Source organism: Haliaeetus albicilla, chromosome W (assembly GCF_947461875.1).
Source record: "Haliaeetus albicilla chromosome W, bHalAlb1.1, whole genome shotgun sequence".
Classification (NCBI taxonomy): Eukaryota; Metazoa; Chordata; class Aves; order Accipitriformes; family Accipitridae; genus Haliaeetus; species Haliaeetus albicilla.
Window position 1 is genome coordinate 12,123,147 of NC_091515.1, and position 19,776 is coordinate 12,142,922.

Here is a 19,776-nt window from a genome sequence, read left to right on the forward strand (position 1 = left end):
TTGGCGCTGAAATAATTCCCTGTCTGTTACTCCACAAGAAACAGGGGAATTAGGAGGGGCCGATTGTCGCCCGACAGACCCGAAGCCGACAGACTCGGGGGTGACTAATGCGGATAAACAGATTGCGGGGGACAGGGAACCATCTCCATCGGGTGGTGCGATGGTAGAGCTGAGGGAGGTGGTGAACCAACTACAAAAACTGACAGTACGGTCGGAAGAACCAGAAGTGAGGGAGAAACGGTCATCTTCCCGAAAGGATGAACCGACAGGGCAAGAGAACGAAGATTCTCGCCGTATACCGGCCCCGCTTCCCCCTCCCGCCCCCTTCTCACCACCCCCTCCGGCACCTCCCTCGGCCCCTCCCCTCCCGCCCCCTCCACCGCCCCCTCCCGCCCCCTTCTCACCGCCCTCTCCGGCGCTTCCTCCGGCCCCTCCCCTCCCGCCCCCTCCCTCCTCCCCTCCCTCCTCCCCTCCCTTTCCACCCCCCCCTCCGCCGCCTTGCAGCGGCGCGTGTCAGCCGGACATGGAGCGGCCGCCGCCAGCCGCGGCCGCGGCCGGCCCCCGGGCAGAACCATCCGCGCCCCCGCCCCCGCCCTTTAATCCATCCCGCCTCTCGGAACCAGAGACGGTGAAACCGACTGCGCCCGCGATAGGCGGCGGAGTCGCCTGCAGTAGCCGCTGCAGAAGAAAGGCAGAGACATTGGAGGGGAGTAATAAAAGATGCCATTATAGAAGGGACTATGCTCCAAGCATTCCCAGTTATTGCATTAAAAGGACAGAAAATATGGGAAGCGTTTGACTGGAAGGTCATTGAGAAATTAAAGAATGCTGTGAGTCAGTACGGAATCAAATCTGCATTAGCTCACCAAATACTGCAATTCATTTTTTCTGCTGATACGCTGATACCTCAAGATATTAAACAGATAGCACAGTTGGTTTTGGAGCCCTCAGAAATGCTAGTGTTTTTCCGACAGTGGGAGACGCTCTGTGATCGGGAACAAGCAACACCACGACAACAAACAGATCCCCTATGGGGAGTAACCACGCAGATGCTGATGGGTTCTGGACCCTTCGCATCAGGGAACGCTCAGTTACAATGTATCACTGAGGTTCATCATCTATCACAGATCTTGGCGTATCAAGCTTTTCTTACCATACCAGACAATATGTGAAGCCATACTTTGACTCAGGTGAAACAGGAGCCTAACGAACCTTTCGCACAGTTTATTAATAGACTGCATAGGGCAATCTATGACCACCCTGACATGAACGAGGGCATGAAAGAAAACATGTTCAAAATGCTCGCTTTTGAAAATGCTACTGAAAAGACACGCAAAGCATTGTGTAATTTGCCGAGAAATGCAGCCGTCGTTGATATGATAGAATACATGGATTGATCAGTGGACTCACAGAAAACAGCCTATGTTGTCGCAGCTCCACAAGGAGCTACAAAGAAGCACAAGGCCAGTAAGACACTCTTGGTCAAGTGTTTTAACTGTGGCAAACGTGGACACATTAGGAGCAAATGTACAGCTTCTGCTAAGAAAGATGACAATACCACCAAGAATACAGGAAGAAGGGAAACTTTACACCGACCGCGAAGGCCCCTCGTGCAACGACACAAACGCAAGGGGCTTGGGCTGCCAGCCCTCAGGCAGCCTCGCAACCACCAGATCCGCCACTGCAGGGAGCTCCGGAGTGGACGTGGAAACCGCAGTAGACATTACGTTGGTGGATGCAGGAGTCCACTTGGTGGATAGCAACATAAAGGGACCATTGGGGTTTGGGCTTAGTGCATTTTTAATGGGGCGATCTTCAGCTCTAAAAGGAATCCTGGTAGTCCCAGGGCTTATTGATGCAGATTATTGTGGGACTGTGAAAATTATGATTCATGTTTTAATCCCTCCTGTTTCTATTCCTAAAGGTACCAGAATAGCACAATTAGTTCCATTCAGGTCGTGTGTTCCGAACCCAGGTGAAGTACAACGTGGAGATGGTGGATTCGGCTCCACAGGGAAACCCCAGGTATACCTTGCCATGGACATAACAAAAGGTAAACCAGAAAAGGTAGTGCAATTGGAAGGGCCTGACGGAGTTATCGTCAAGAAACCGATGACAATCAATACAGGAGCTGATGTTACGATTATTTCACGATATATTTGGCCTCCATCATGGCCATTGATCAATCCAAATTTTGGTATTGCAGGGATAGGGGGCACACAAGCCACCTTAGTAAGTCACCTACTGATTACATTTGTGTTCCCCGACGGTGAGCATGTTACGACGTGTCCGTATGTCATGACTACCCCAAGTGAATTGTTCGGCCTCATAGGCCGTGATTTATTGAGCCAAATGAAGGCAACGTTAGTGACCCATCCTTTTTAGGAGCAGTCACTGAGGGGCAGCCAGTCCTGAAAATTAGCTGGAAAACAGATGAGCCTGTTTGGATTGATCAGTAGCCGCTAAATTCTGAAAAGCTGCTAAAAATACAAGAGTTAGTTGAGGAGCAATTGAGAGCGGGACATGTTGTTCCTTCTACTAGTCCATGGAATACACCAATATTTACCATTCCCAAGAAAAGTGGGAAATGGAGACTGTTACATGATCTCAGAGCTGTGAATGCAGTGATGCACAGTATGGGAGCCCTGCAGCCAGGTTTGCCATCTCCAGTTATGCTTCCAGAAGAATGGGATTTGTTAATTATAGATCTAAAGGATTGTTTTTTCACCATTCCCTTGCACCCAGATGACGCTGAACGGTTCGCCTTTTCGGTACCATCGATTAACAAGGCAGAGCCCTATAAGAGATACCATTGGGTCGTGTTACCGCAAGGAATGTGCAATTCCCCCACGATGTGTCAGGTGTGTGTGGCCTGGGCATTAGAGCCTGTAAGAAAGCAGTTTCCTCAGTTAATTATGTATCATTATATGGATGACATTTTGATAGCGGGAAGGAACTTGCCACAGGATGAAATTTTAACTCAATTACAGGACATCTTAAGCCATCGCGGAGTAATAATTGCTCCTGAAAAGGTGCAAAAGGCAGCACCTTGGAAGTATTTGGGGTGGCACATAGATGCTAGCAATGTTAAACCTCAGAAGGTTCAAATAACATCATAAATTTCAACGGTACATGATGTCCAGAAGCTTGTGGGAGATATCCAGTGGGTGCGGAATCTTTGCGGTATCACTAATGACGATATGGCCCCTCTGGTAGAACTCTTGGGTATGAGCGCACGTGCAGATGAGAAACGGGAAATGACAGAGCTGACCAATTGGTTGCAGCGGCATGGGAGCCTCCTCCAGGGAATCGTTTTCAACAAGCACGGTAATCACATGCGTTCTTGCACCAACCCGCTAGGATGTTAGCAAAGCAATTTGACTTACCACTCACTGATGCCCAAGGTATCGTTAAAGCATGCCCCGATTGTCAAAAGGAAGGGCTGGGCTTGGGCTGTGGGGTTAACCCACGAGGTCTCTTGCCATTGCAGTTGTGGCAAATGGATGTCACCCATGTCATGTGGTTTGGTGCAAAGCGTTATGTGCATGTATGTATTGATACCTATCCTGCTGCCATGTGGGCCACGGCACAAACTGGAGAGAAGGCCTTACATATTGAATGACATCTTCACGCTTCTTTTGCAGTGCTGGGTGTGCCTAAAGAAATTAAGAAGGACAACGGCCCAGCCTATGGTTCTACACGATTTGCTTGATTTTGTAATTTGTGGGGAATTCACCATGGTACGGGTATTCCACATCTTCCCACAGGACAGGCTATTGTCGAACTGGCCAACCAAACCTTAAAGAGCATGCTGCAAAAACAAAAGGGGGGAACCCAGGGCTTACTCCCAGAGGAACGATTGGCCAAAGCCTTATTTGTGCTAAATTATCTTAGATTGACAGGTGATCACAAAGACCCACCGATGGTAGTGCATCATGCTCTTTTACAGGCGGAAAGGGCGCAACAAAGTACAGGAATCATGGTAATGTGTAAGGACCCAGAATCCGGGAAATGGTGCGGACCAGCAGAAGTAAAACTTACTGGGAGAGGGTATATATGTCTGCTTACAGATCGAGGCCTTCGCTGGATCCCGGCTTGTTGAGGATTTCTTGGCTGGGCAAAGGCATGTGAGCAATCCAGCCGTTAGGTGGGAACGAAGCATAAGTTTACAAAACGCTGGAGCAGACAAGGACGCTGTGTCCTTGTACACTGGGAAAAAGGAAGATAAGAAGAGCCTGACAAACAACACCTGGATGCTGAAGAATGAGATAAGTGACTGCTGGACACCTCGTGAAGAAGCTTGCTCAGCCAATAGAGAATAAGATAGTGTCGCGTGAAACGGGGTATTGTACCAATTAGAGTATTGTGTAGGGCGCGTGCACAAGTGCATAAGGTATATAACTGTATCAAACGTGGTAGTAAGGAAACTTCACTGGATCACATTGGTCTGTGTGTGATGTCGCTCCGCAACACCGGCTAAGTGGGTCAAACCATGGCTTCGCACTGATGCTGGACCCCGAATTGTCCCAATGGCAACTGGCACGGCACCGGTGGGTGCTGGAGCCACTGATCCAACAGATTCTGACTAATAGAGTATTACACTTTAGAGGACTAGTGGACATTAAGTCCTTCAGAGAGGTTTTTAGAACAGCGTGCCTTATTGTATATAGAACTTGCTTTAGGTAAAAAGTGTGTTAAGCATAATTTGATTAAACATAGTGTGATTACGGGAAGACAGTGTGGGGTAAACGTAAAAGTTAGTTAAAGCCAAAATTAGGGGTAAGGTCTATTTCCATTAATAACCTGGGAACGAGGTTGATTGTGTTTCCACAGATACAGGCCCACGACGGACTCCTGTTCGATTTGCATGACCATCATCATCTGGAGCATCCTAGATGGTGTGGCAATATGAATACCACCTCAGTCAAAAACTAATGTATAGGTCACCTTGGCTAACATAACAGGTCAAGATTCTCTGTGCACCGCAACCGCATCATAAAGCCCATGAACCAATAGACAAGATGGCTATGACTCGTGCAGCGTGCCTGGCCAGCGAGCGCATGCGTCATAGATTGCAACCGAGGCGGACTTTTGGCACCCGCTGGCCACATGTGCTGAAACCCGTTCCTCTGCAAATGTATAAATACCGGGATTTTCCAAAGAGCATCGGGCTGGTGTACAGTGAGGCCATCGTTGCCTCTGTGGGGACGCCCACGGAAAGCTGGCACCTACCGATTGCTGGGCTGAGTTCGCGGAGCAAGATGGCACAAGAATGTATGGATGGTTCATCTTCCTCATAGTCCTCATGGTTTGGGTCATTAGGGGTAACGGGTTGGCTTAAAGAATTATGGGCATTGTTGTAGTTATTGTGATTTTAGCTATTGTAATAATTTTACCTTGTTCAACTTGTTAAGAAAAAATGGCATCCCAAGTTATTAAGCAAGCCTGGATTGCTCAAAAACAAAAAGGGGGAATTGTTGAGGATTTCTTGGCTGGGCAAAGGCATGTGAGCAATCCAGCTGTTAGGTGGGAACGAAGCATAAGTTTACAAAATACTGGAGCAGACAAGGACGCTGTGTCCTTGTACGCTGGGAAAAAGGAAGATAAGAAGAGCCTGACAAACAACTCCTGGATGCTGAAGAATGAGATAAGTAACTGCTGGACACCTTGTGAAGAAGCTTGCACAGCCAATAGAGGATAAGATAGTGTCGCATGAACCGGGGTATTATACCAATTAGAGTATTGTATAAGGCGTGTGCACAAGCGCATAAGATATATAACTGTGTCAAACGTTGTAGTAAATGGACTTCACTTGATTACATTGGTCTGTGTGTGATGTCCCCTGTGGATCCTCCGCAACAGGTCCTAAATGCACGGGTATGTGAACTGCGAGGAAAAACCACCACAAAAGGGGATTCTAGCAGGAAAAATGCTGCTCCAGTTTCCAAACAGAGTAGAAGGGCTGATCTTATTTCCGATCCTCTTGAAGGGAATTCTGAGCCAATTTTACGAGAAGTGAATACTGAATACTCTAACCAGAATTAGAGGGGCCCTGCCTCCAGCCAGGTGGAGGAAAGGGATAACCGGGTCTATTGGACTGTGTGGATTCGATGGCCTGGCACGTCAGACCCACAGGAGTATAAGGCTCTAGTAGACACCGGCGCACAGTGCACTCTAATGCCATCAAGTTATAAAGGGGCAGAATCCATTTGTATTTCTGGTGTGACAGGGGGATCCAAGAGTTAACTGTATTGGAAGCTGAAGTAAGCCTAACTGGAAATGAATGGCAGAAACACCCCATTGTGACTGGTCCAGAGGCTCCGTGTATCCTTGGCATAGACTATCTCAGGAGGGGGTATTTTAAGGACCCGAAGGGGTATCGATGGGCTTTTGGTGTAACTGCCTTGGAGACAGAGGGCACTGAACAGCTGTCTACCCTGCCTGGTCTCTCTCAAGACCCTGTGATTGTGGGGTTGCTGAAGGTTGAAGAACAACAAGTGCCAATTGCTACCACGATGGTGCACAGGCAGCAATATCACACCAACCGAGACTCTCTGATTCCCATCCACAAGTTGATTCGCCAACTGGAGAGCCAAGGAGTGATCAGCAAAACTCGCTCACCCTTTAATAGTCCCATATGGCCAGTGCAAAAGTCTAATGGGGAATGGAGACTAACAGTTGACTATCGTGGCCTGAATGAAGTCACGCCACCGCTGAGTGCTGCCATTCCAGATATGGTAGAACTTCAATACGAACTAGAGTCAAAGGCAGCCAAGTGGTATGCCACAATTGACATTGCTAATGCTTTTTTCTCAAACCCTCTGGCAGCAGAGTGTCGTCCACAATTTCCCTTTACTTGGAGGGGTGTCCAGTACACTTGGAATCGATTGCCCCAGGGGTGGAAACACAGCCCCACCATTTGCCATGGACTAATCCAGACTGCACTGGAAAAAGGTGAAGCTCCGGAACACCTGCAATACATTGATGACATCATCGTATGGGGCAACACGGCAGAAGAAGTCTTTGAGAAAGGGAAGAAAATAATCCAAATCCTTCTGAAAGCCGGTTTTGCCATAAAAGAAAGTAAGGTCAAGGGACCTGCACAGGAGATCCAGTTTTTGGGAGTAAAATGGCAAGATGGACGTCGTCAGATCCCAATGGATGTGATTAATAAAATAGCAGCTATGTCTGCCTCGACTAATAAAAAGGACACACAGGCCTTCTTAGGTGTCGTGGGGTTTTGGAGAATGCATATTCCAAATTACAGTTTGATTGTAAGCCCTCTCTATCAAGTGACCCGGAAGAAGAATGATTTTAAATGGGGCCCTGAACAACAACAAGCCTTTGAACAAATTAAGCGGGAGATTGTTAATGCCGTAGCCCTTGGACCAGTCCGGACAGGACAAGATGTTAAAAATGTGCTCTATACTGCAGCTGGGGAGAATGGCCCTACCTGGAGCCTCTGGCAGAAAGCACCTGGGGAGACCCAAGGCCGACCCCTGGGGTTTTGGAGTCGAGGATATCGAGGATCCGAGGCTCGCTATACTCCAACTGAAAAAGAGATATTGGCAGCGTATGAAGGAGTTCGAGCTGCCTCAGAAGTGGTTGGTACTGAGACACAGCTCCTCTTAGCACCCCGACTGCCAGTGCTGGGCTGGATGTTCAAAGGGAGGGTCTCCTCTACACATCGCGCGACTGATGCCACTTGGAGTAAGTGGATCGCACTGATCACACAACGGGCTCGCATAGGAAACCCCAGTCGCCCAGGAATTGTGGAAGTGATCACGGACTGGCCAGAAGGCAAAGATTTTGGAATGTCGCCAGAGGAGGAGGTGGCACGTGCTGAAGAAGCCCCGCTGTATAATAAACTGCCAGAGAATGAGAGGCAATATGCCCGGTTCACTGATGGGTCCTGTCGCATTGTGGGAAAGCATCGGAGGTGGAAGGCTGCTGTATGGAGTCCTACACGACAAGTTGCAGAAACTGCTGAAGGAGAGGGTGAATCGAGTCAGTTTGCAGAGGTGAAAGCCATCCAGCTAGCATTAGATATTGCTGAAAGAGAAAAGTGGCCAGTGCTCTATCTCTGTACTGACTCATGGATGGTGGCAAATGCCCTGTGGGGGTGGTTACAGCAATGGAAGCAGAGCAACTGGCAGCGCAGAGGTAAACCCATTTGGGCTGCCACACTGTGGCAAGATATTGCGTCCCGGCTAGAGAATCTGGTTGTAAAAGTACGTCACGTAGATGCTCACATACCCAAGGGTTGGGCCACTGAAGAACATCAAAACAACCAACAGGTGGATCAGGCTGCCAAGATTGAAGTGTCTCAGGTGGACCTGGACTGGCGACATAAGGGTGAGCTATTTATGGCTCAATGGGCCCATGATACTTAAGGCCATCAGGGAAGAGATGCAACATATTGATGGGCTTGTGATCGAGGGGTGGACCTGACCATGCACACTATCGCGCAGGTTATCCATGAATGTGAAACATGTGCTGCAATTAAGCAGGCCAAGCGGTTAAAGCCCCTGTGGTATGGAGGGCGATGGCGGAAATATAAATATGGGGAAGCCTGGCAGATTGACTATATCACACTCCCACAAACTCGCCAAGGCAAGCGCTATGTGCTTACAATGGTGGAAGCAACCACCGGATGACTGGAAACATATTCTGTACCCCATGCCACTGCCCGGAACACTATCCTGGGCCTTGAGAAGCAGGTCTTGTGGCAACACGGCACCCCAGAAAGAATTGAGTCAGACAATGGGACTCATTTCCGAAACAACCTCATAGACACCTGGGCCAAAGAGCATGGCATTGAGTGGGTGTATCATATCCCCTATCATGCACCAGCCTCTGGGAAAATTGAGTGATACAATGGACTGTTAAAAGCTACATTGAAAGCAATGGGGGGCAGAACTTTCAAACATTGGGATACACATTTAGCAAAAGCCACCTGGTTAGTCAACACCAGAGGATCTGCCAATCGGAGTGGCCCTGCCCAATCAGAATTTTTACATACTGTAGAAGGGGATAAAGTCCCTGTAATGCACATGAAAAATATGTTAGGGAAGACAGTCTGGGTTAGTCCTGCCTCAGGCAAAGGTAAACCCATTCGTGGGATTGCTTTTGCTCAAGGGCCTGGGTGCACTTGGTGGGTGATGCGAAAAGATGGGGAAGTCCGATGTGTGCCTCAAGGGGATTTGATTTTAGGTGAGAATAGCCAGAATTAAACTGTATGATATTGTCGGGAAGAGCGGCCGGAGTCAAGAATCACACTCAATATGAGTTAACATCTTGCTCGTTTACTGTTCAGACGTCTTGACATTTATACAAGACTGACTTGTCCACGCGCCTTATACAATACTCTAATTGGTACAATACCCCGTTTCACGCGACACTATCTTATTCTCTATTGGCTGCGCAAGCTTCTTCACGAGGTGTCCAGCAGTTACTTATCTCATTCTTCAGCATCCAGGTGTTGTTTGTCAAGCTCTTCTTATCTTCCTTTTTCCCAGCGTACAAGGACACAGCGTCCTTGTCTGCTCCAGTATTTTGTAAACTTATGCTTTGTTCCCAGCTAAAGGCTGGATTGCTCACATGCCTTTGCCCAGCCAAGAAATCCTCAACATGATATTAGTTGCTATATAACCCTGCTACTGTATGTTATCATTACTATAATTGTTATATGCTATATCCATAGTACTACAGTAAGAATCACTTCGATCAAGCAAGAAAGAACTGTGATAAAACTGAGCAAAGCGCAGTAGTGATGGAACCAGAACTGCCTTCAGCATGCAACAATCCAACGGTGCACACCATCCTCCTGCTGCGTCAAGTGTCACCTGCTCACCACACCACACTGAAGCCCAATCCTGCTCTGCTGACTGAGAGGACTTTGCACCATCCCTCCTGCCCAGACAGACTGGTATGACAGATGGAGCCCAGAGTTGGAAACTAAATGAACTCAAGGAACTTTTTATGAACATGACCCATGAACTAAAGGAATGTTATCTCTGTGTGTGTATACATATATATATATATATATCATTGTTCATATGTCTCAAAGGGATGGAAAGGTGATGATGATTGACCAGGATGCAACTAAAGGTATGGAAACTGAGCATGACGTCAATGGTATAGAATAAGGGGTGGATACTGTCCTGGTTTCAGCTGGGATAGAGTTAACTGTCTTCCTAGTAGCTGCTACAGTGCTATGTTTTGAGTTCAGTATGCGAAGAATGTTGATAACACTGATGTTTTCAGTTGTTGCTCAGTAGTGTTTAGACTCAAGTCAAGGATTTTTCAGCTTCTCATGCCCAGCCAGGGAGAAAGCTGGAGGGGCACAAGAAGTTGGGATGGGACACAGCCAGGGCACCTGTCCCAAAGTGGCCAACAGTGTATTCCATACCATGTGACGTCCCATCTAGTATAGGAACTGGGAAGTGGGGGCAGGGAATCGCCGCTCGGGGACTGGCTGGGTGTCGGTCAGCGGGTGGTGAGCAATTGCCCTGCGCATCATTTGTACATTCCAATCCTTTTATTACTACTGTTGTCATTTTATTAGTGTTATCATTATCATTATTAGTTTCTTCTTTTCTGTTCTATTAAACCGTTCTTATCTCAACCCACGAGTTTTACTTCTTTTTCCCGATTTTCTCCCCCATCCCACTGGGTGTGGGGGGAGTGAGTGAGCGGCTGCGTGGTGCTTAGTTGCTGGCTGGGGTTAAACCACAACAATTTGAAAATCCAATGTACCCACATAGTCCATGTTCTTTTAGTAGTAATAAGTCCAAAGCTAACCGATTTTGCAATGCCATTTTACTAGTAGCCTGTACCTGTGCATTGAGTTCATTTAGCCCAGTTTGAGTAGCATTAGCTAATGTTTCTACTTGGAGTGAAAGTTTGTGGAGAGTAATTTTATTTTGAAGAGTTGTTAACTGTGGTAAAAATATAGATTCCAGTACCCATCCTATTTTGGTTCCAGTGCTTGTTGATTGCCAGGAATCATCTTCTCATTTTACTCGATTCCACCATCGGGGCCGTAAAGGGGATTTCTTCCAGAGAGGGCATAAAGTTAGTAAGCCTAAAGTCCATTGTTTATTCTTGTCCTTCATGGGAAGGTGAGTGGACCAGGTACCATCAGTACTCACCCAAACAGTTAGTCCTAAACTTTCCACCTGTCCTTTAATACAGTCTATTCCAGGCCAAATTCTCCTTCCATTATTAAGAGGGGACCAAGTATCATTTAAAACATTGCTATTATTTCTACAAGCACATCCCCATCTTAGATCTTTAGCTACTGGATAAAGTCTTTGAACTTCTGGGTCAGAGGAATTACAAGTATAGACTTTCATACAGTTCCATTTAGGATGTGTAATTTTCTCTGTTTGTCTAGTCCAATCCAAATTCCCATAGACAGTTTTGGTTCTGGGTGGATCTAATAAGGGTCCTGTAACTCCAGTAAATTCCAAACACCATTCTATATTTTGAATATGATCGCAAGTTCCTCTCTGCACTTGTCTCCATGGTTTTGGCAATTGGCAGCCCCAAGGGGTGTTTGTACAAGTTTCTCCTGAATGACGATAAATTAATTCTTTTGCCCATGAGGTGGATGGTTTAGTAATGTTACAATTCAGAATGCTATAATTTCTCCTTTCAAAGTTTAAAGAATAATTGCCATCCAAATCTGTCCAATTTAATCTGTTAAACTGATTCTCATTGTCCCACATCTTTTCCCAAGTTTTAGTTAGATTCAATGTCAATATTCCCCATGGAATCGGATTTTCAGCTGACTTTGGAATCGGAAGGCAAGCTGTTATTGAGGTTAAATTTTGTACCTTCGCAAAACCTTGAATCAATTGCAAAATTAGATTGTCTTTTACCAAAATCACAGGGACAACTAATATCAGGATTAGTAATTCAGACAATAATCACTTCATTTTGTCTTATACTACAGATTCTCTTATCACGTCAATTCGTGATTCTGCCTTTGTAATTTTACATCTACTATTATTTATCTTATGTTTAGAACAACTTAAAAGAAAATATTTAAAACCTATAACACACAAAAAGATTACTGCCCCTGACAATATCCCTAATAACAACCCCAATATTATGAGCTTTACACAATTGTTCTCCCAAGAGCATAGCATGAAACTTATTTATAAATTTTCAATTTCAAAGGACCAGTTTCTTGAGACTTCCAACTCCCTGTTGGTGCTTTCTTTATTCTCGAATAGTGAAGCCAAGGTCCTTTTCACTTCTCAGCCAGTGGTTCTGAAGTCCACGATTTTACATACACCCAATCTCCTGGTTGGAAAGGATGCGCTGCTGTGTCCAATTCTAAGGGTCCAGCTGTGGAGACATACTGACGAAGTTCTTGTAAAGAGTTTCCTAAAGAAATCATAACACCCTTTAAAGACATATCCCCAAAAGCGCTCAAGGTATTTGGAACATAGGACCCTTGATATGGTCTCCCATATAACATTTCATAAGGACTTAAATTTCCTTTCCCTTTTTGTTGAGGATTTCTTGGCTGGGCAAAGGAATGTGAGCAATCCAGCCTTTAGCTGGGAATGAAGCATAAGTTTACAAAGTGCTGAAGCGGACAAGGACGCTGTGTCCTTGTACGCTGGGAAAAAAGAAGATAAGAAGAGCCTGACAAACAACACCTGGATGCTGAAGAATGAGATAAGTAACTGCTGGACACCTCGTGAAGAAGCTTGCGCAGCCAATAGAGAATAAGATAGTGTCGCGTGAAACGGGGTATTGTACCAATTAGAGTATTGTATAAGGCGCATGGACAAGTCAGTCTTGTATAAATGTCAAGACGTCTGAACAGTAAACGAGCAAGATGTTAACTCATATTGAGTGTGATTCTTGACTCCGGCCGCTCTTCCCGACACCTTTTGGCTGTACTCTGATCCTTAATAGAGCCATGGGTAATGCTTTAACCCATTTAAGTGAGGTTTCCTGACAAATGTTACTCAGCTGTTGCTTGAGAGTGTAGTTCATTCTTTCTACTTTCCCACTTGCTTGTGGTCTATATGGGGTGTGATAGTCCCAATCTATAGACAATACCTTGCTCAACTTGTCTCATAATCTTTGCTATAAAATGAGGGCCATTGTCAGATGAGATTCCCACGGGGACTCCAAATCTTGGTATTATCTCTTTGAGCAAGATTTTAACTACTTCTCTTGCTTTGTTGGTGCGACAAGGGAAAGCCTCAGGCCACCCAATAAAAATATCAACTAGAACTAGGATATATCAATATCCTTCTTTTCGGGGCAATTCTGTAAAATCAATCTGCCAATATTCTCCTGGAGAATTTCCTTGTTTAGTAATTCCAAAAATGATTTTATTACTGGTTTTGGGATTATTGCGTATACAAATTTCACATCCAATTGTAATTGTTCGAATAATCTTTGTCATATCTCTACTCAAAATACACTTTTGTAAATGCTTAACAAGGTTCTCTGTTCCCCAATGTACTTTGTTGTGTTCAGCCTGGGCAATTTCTCTCATTATGGCAGGTGGGACTATTATTTGACCTGTTGGTGTTACAGCCCATCCTGTTTTCATTTTTATTAGCCTGCAATTTGATAATTAATTCTTCATCCTTTTCATTATAATTTGGAGCATCTTTAGGTAAATTTACACTTTTCTCTGGAACTAGTGCTAGGATGCCTTTTTCTGCAGCCTCTTTAGCAGCTTTATCAGCCAATCAGTTCCCTGTTTCAGGGACAGTCCTACCTGACTGATATGCTTTACAGTGCATTATTGCGACTGCTGTTGGCTTTTGAATGGCTTCTAACAATTTCAGTATTTGTTCTGCATGCTGGATGGTGGATCCTTGTGCAGATAACAGTCCTCTTTCTTTCCATATTGCTCCATGTGCATGTACTACTCCAAAAGCATACTTTCAGTCTGTCCAAATGTTGACTCGCTTCCCTTGACTTAGCTCCAGTGCTCGAGTAAGAGCTATCAATTCAGCCTTTTGGGCAGACACTTTTGAAGGTAAAGCTCATGATTCAATTACCTTCTCAGTAGTGGTTACCGCATATCCTGATAAATGTTTTCCTTCACGGATGAAACTGCTTCCATCAGTATATAGTTCCCAATCTGTTTCTTCCAGTGGCTCATCTCGGAGATCCGGTCGACTGGAGTAGACTTCTTCAATTGTCTGCAAGCAGTCATGTTCCAGCTCTCCTTCAACTTGATTAGTTGTTAAAAACACAGCAGGGTTAACAATTGTAGTAGTTTTTAAGTAAACATCATCTTGCTCCAGCAACACCACTTGGTATTTCAGCATTCTACTAGGGGATAACCAATGCCCCCCTTTCTGTTTGAGCACAGTGATCACTGTGTGGGGAACATACACTGTAATTCTCTGTCCTAGGGTGAACTTGCGAGCTTCTTGGATCAATAGCACAGTTGCAGCCATGGCTCTCAGACAACCAGGCCATCCCAGACTCACATTGTCTAATTGCTTCAAGAAGTAGGCCACAGCTCACTGACTTGGTCCCAGATATTGGACCAGGACACCCAGAGCTATACCTCTTCTTTCATGAGTAAAGAGTTCAAATGACTTTGTGAGATCTGGCAGGCCTAGGGCTGACGCCTTCATTAAAGCCTGTTTTAGTTGTTTAAAGGCAGCTTTCCCGGCATCAGTCCAATCTATAAATTCATTTTTTGAGGTTTTGAGCTGCTCGTATAAAGGTCGGACCAGCAAGCCACAATTTGCAATCCACAGGTGACACCACCCAACCATTCCCAGAAATGTTCACAATTCTTTTAGAGTCTTAGGTTCAGGGAGATGACAAATTGCCTTCTTTCTCTCAGTTCCTAATTGTCTCTGTCCTTTCAGGATTTCAAAACCCAAATAGGTTACTTCTCTCTGGGTTATTTGGGCTTTTTCTTTTGACACTTGATATCCACTGATTCCCAAAAAGTTCAAAAGGCTAATAGTTAACTTTGTGCATTGTTCTTCTGTCTCAGCTGCAATTAATAAATCATCCACATATTGTAACAGGATTCCTTGATTATTTTCTTTCTTCCAAATCTCTAATTCTCGTGCCAATTGATTTCCAAAAATGGTAGGGCTGTTCTTAAAGCCTTGAGGCAAGACTGTCCATGTATATTGTGTTTTTCTCCCAGTCTCAGGATTTTCCCATTCAAAAGCAAAAAGCTCTTGACTATTGGGATCCAAGGGAATACAGAAAAAGGCATCTTTTAAGTCTAACACTGTGAACCATTCTTGTTTCTCTGTTCAGGTTGTTAACAAAGTATTAGGATTTGCTACTACCGGATGAATATCTTGTACTATTTGATTTATCACTCTGAGGTCTTGAATCAGCCTGTAATCTTTTCCATTAGCCTTTTTAACAGGCAAGGTTGGGGTATTATATTTGGATTCACATTCTATTAACAATTTGTACTTTAGAAATTTTTGTATTATCAGTACTAACCCTTTCCGGCTTTCCAGTTTTAGGGGGTATTGTTTAATTCTTACCGGACTCGATCCTGGCTTTAAATCAATTCTCACAGGCTCTGCTCTTTTGGATTTACCAGGAACTTCCCAGTCTAGATGATTGGAATTGCAGCATTATTTACTTTGACTGGTATGATCCTCTGCTTTCGGTGATGGTCCTGTAACAACAAAGCCACTGCTTCGATATGTTTAGTTTCTGGAATTAGAATTTTAAGCTCACCATTTTTAAATTTAATTTCTGCTTCAAATTTCTCAAGTAGGTCTCTCCCTAACAGGAGTTTAGGAGAATTTGGCAAATACAGAAACTGCTGAGTGACCCATTGCTTTCCTAATTTCATTGTCAAAGGTTTAAAAAAGGGTCTAGTCCCTCGTTCACCTGTCGCACCAACAACATTAATTTCTTCGGAACTCAATTCCCCCTTTAAGGTATTTAAAACTGAAAAGGTGGCTCCAGTGTCAACTAAAAATTCAGTTTTCTGTTCTCCCAGGTTAGCTGTAACCAGAGGTTCTGCTGGGAGACTCCCCTCCGGTCCCCGTCAGATACTTTCACTCAACTTTCCCAAGAAAGGGGGAACTTGCTGAGATTGTGTGGTCGAAATTGGGATCACTTGTGACCTTGTAGGTCTCAGGGGACATTCCCCTTTCCAGTGTCCTTCCTGTTTACAGTATGCACACTGATTCAGTCCCAGGGGCTGGTTTAATCCCACTGGTGACCCCAATCCAGTTCCTCTCCCTTGTCCCATTCTTCGACCACATCCCCTTCCTCGAGGAATAACTCCTCTGCCTCGTCCCACACCAGCTCCTACTTCCAGAGCAGCTACTAACCTTGCATTCATTTTACTCTGTAATTCATCTCTATTTCTATATGCCACCCAAGAAACTGCTAATAATTTTCCCCAGTCTCGAGAATCTGATCATTGTAATTTTTGTAATTTCCTTCTGATATCATCAGAGGATTGTCCTATAAATAAAGGAGCCAATTGAGCTTTTCCTTCTTCAGACTCAGGATCCATATTAGTATATTCCTAGCAGCATCTTTTAATCTGCTTAGAAATTCAGTAGGAGACTCTTTTCTATCTATCTTGTTTAATTTCATATAATTTAGACATGTTAATTGCCTTAGGCATAGCATTTCTGATTCCGAATAAAACCCATTTTTGATATTGGTCCAGCAGTCTTCTCCGAGCCAAATTATTAGGATCCCATTTAGGATCAGTAGATGGAAAATTTTGTTCTACTGTTCCTTGTAATACTCCAGAAGCCACTTGTGCTTCTACCTGGGTTTTAGCAACCCTCCAGATCATATCTCTTTCTGCACTATCAAAAAGTACATCCATTATTACTTGTATATCTTTCCAATCAGGATCCTGAGTCTGAATCATTGTTTCAAAAGCACGAGCTGTTTGATCAGGGTTTTCCAGATAGCTCCCAGCTGCTATTTTCCAATTATTTAAATCCACAATAGAAAAGGGTACTTTAAGAGTTGCCACACCCTCAGTCCCAAGTGCCTGATGAAGAGGAGCTTGAATAAGTTCGGTCTGTTTAGCTCTCGTTCGCCCTGCGACAGGACTATTCATGGGCTCTCTTTCATCACTATTTCTGGGAGCAGTTCTAGGTGGGGCCCTTTGAGATCCAATTATCATTTCAGGATCATCCTCTCGTTCTTGCTTGTATAACTTTAAACATCTTTGCCCAATACTACAAGCAGAAAACCATCTTTTGAGCTTATTGTCACCCTTTTTTGTTTTTCTCTCTTTCCAAAGATAGCACAAAAGGATCGCTGGGTGGCATATTAATTCCACAATCCTTTTGCCACTCAGGATGATTCTTTAAGGTAAAGAACAAATCACAATACATAACTTCATCCCATTTCTGCTCACGTCTCAAAAATAACATAAGTTGTAACATGCTGTTATAATTTAGTGTCCCATTCACAGGCCACTTTTCCCCTTCATCAAGCTTATACAGAGGCCACCAATGATTACAATATTTAATCAAATCTTCTCTCCGCATGTTACCACCCGAGACACCCCCCAGCTGTTTCCAGTGCTTTAAAACACACCCCAGAGGTGATTTTTTAGGGAGTTCACTTGACTGTCCTGTTCCCATTATCAACACCTTCAATATATAGAAATCAGAAATCGGAAAGTCAAATATCAGAGGCTAAGTCAAACTACCAAACAGAATCAATCAGAAATCAAAAGGTCATATCCAAAATCAATAGTCAAATACCAAAGCCTTAATCAAAGTACCGAGACCAAACCAAATGAGTATTTTCGCCTTCAACCAGTGAGACAAATACCCTTTACCAGAGAAGTACTTCTACCAGAATACCAGACTTTTAAGGATCCTTTTATATCTCTTCCTTGCTGACCTCTCTTAGCCAGGCTTACAGGTAAGAGTACCAGAGCAGACCAGAATACCAGAACCAGGTTAATCAAAAGAATGCCTTTAAATAAAATCTTACCAGTGGCCTTGGCCTGTGAGCCCGGGGAACGGGGATCAAGGGTCTCCCCAAGAAATCTCGGTGCCAGCTGGAGGTCCTGTGATCCCACGTCCGTCGAGTCTCAGAAGCCTTGTCCCATCCAGGTCGCCAAAATGATACCGAAAAAGCCGGTCGAAGAAATTCTCTAAGACTCATTTTGGAGTTTTAGAAAGCAGGCATTCTTTATTGCAGCGCTGGATGCACGGGGGATAATTCCACCTAGCATGCATGCCACAGCTTTAACATTAACAGGTTATATAGAATAACTAATTGCATATTAATCAGATTAGTATACATATACATAAAAATGATTGCAACTGATTATCTTAGTACTGCCTACATCCGATCATGCGCAATAAAGGATCCATTTGAGTCAAAGGGCTGCTTTTGCGACCACCAACCCATTTGAAGTTCTTGCTGGCTGTCCTTGAAGTCTTTATTCTTGTCCTTGTTCTTTGATCTTGAAGCTTAAGGCAGTTTCAATCAGATGTGTTCAGTTTCAACATTGTTCTCACCTAGCGTATAGGAACATCTAGTCATAAGAGCAAAGAACTGCAAAACTTATGAATAATTACTAGTTAATCACTTGACTAGACTTGGTAATTATCTCCCTGGTTACCCTTTGTCCATTGTTTTAACCATAGTGTTAATATATATCATTTATGAAATCTCACTTGCACAGTCACCTAGCAGCATAGAAGGTACAAAATATTAAAACCATAAAAGTTTGAACAAATCACATGAAATGTATGGACATATGCTATCAATGCTTGACTTCATGTTTATCTCTTTTTAGAGTGCTACTTATATTCATCCTTGGTTTTTGTTTGTTGAATATTCATTAAACACAGTTTTCACAATACAACTTTTAGTTCCAAGATGGACAAATAAGCTCCAACAAAGAGAAAAGTCATATCCAAATACTTCAAATAATCTCTATGCAAAATGTTATGTTAGACATCAGGAAATAAATTAATTTCGTCTTGTAATACCAGGACTGTGACGGATGTACTTGACCCCCCCCTTAACCAAACCAGCAGCAGTTTGGTACAGACTCCAAAGGAGGTAAAGGCCTGAGCCGTAGCTGGGCCAAGAACTCCGCTAGGAAACCCACAAATGAACAGTGACATAGTGAAAGTTGTGGGTACAAGGAGTCTCATGCATACCTCTCCCATTGTATGCAATTTTACTACAAGCCAACCACTCTATCCCATAAATATGATGGCCTAAGTGAGCCTTCTTTGAGCTCTCCATCCTAGGCAGCACGGCTGCATGGAGGTAATCTCCAGCAACAAGATCTTTTACCAAAAACAGATTGTTGGATGAGCCCAATTTGAATTCTCCCTGTACGGCAACTGGACTGCACGCAAGGCAACTCTCACCTTGAGCAGGGACATCTCTCAATATTGAGAGATTAGTCATTTAGCTTAAATAAGTAAGTTTTAAATAAAATCAATCACTTAGAGTTATAATGTTGTGTGATTTAGTATGCTGTTTCCTTAGCTTTAGTTACTTAGTATGAATAGCTAGATTTGCTGAAGTCTTAGCCTGCAAGCTGTAAACTTTCACTTAGATTTACTGAATGTGTACCTACTTAGTCAAAACAGGGGCCTCCAGAGCCAGTGTAAATCAGGAGATAAGGAGGTGTCCTGGTTTTAGCTGGGATAGACTTAATTTTCTTTCTAGTAGCTGGTATAGTGCTATGTTTTGAGTTCAGTATGAGAAGAATGTTGATAACACACTGATGTTTTCAGTTGTTGCTAAAAAGGATGGGTCACTAACGTTGCTTTCATTTGG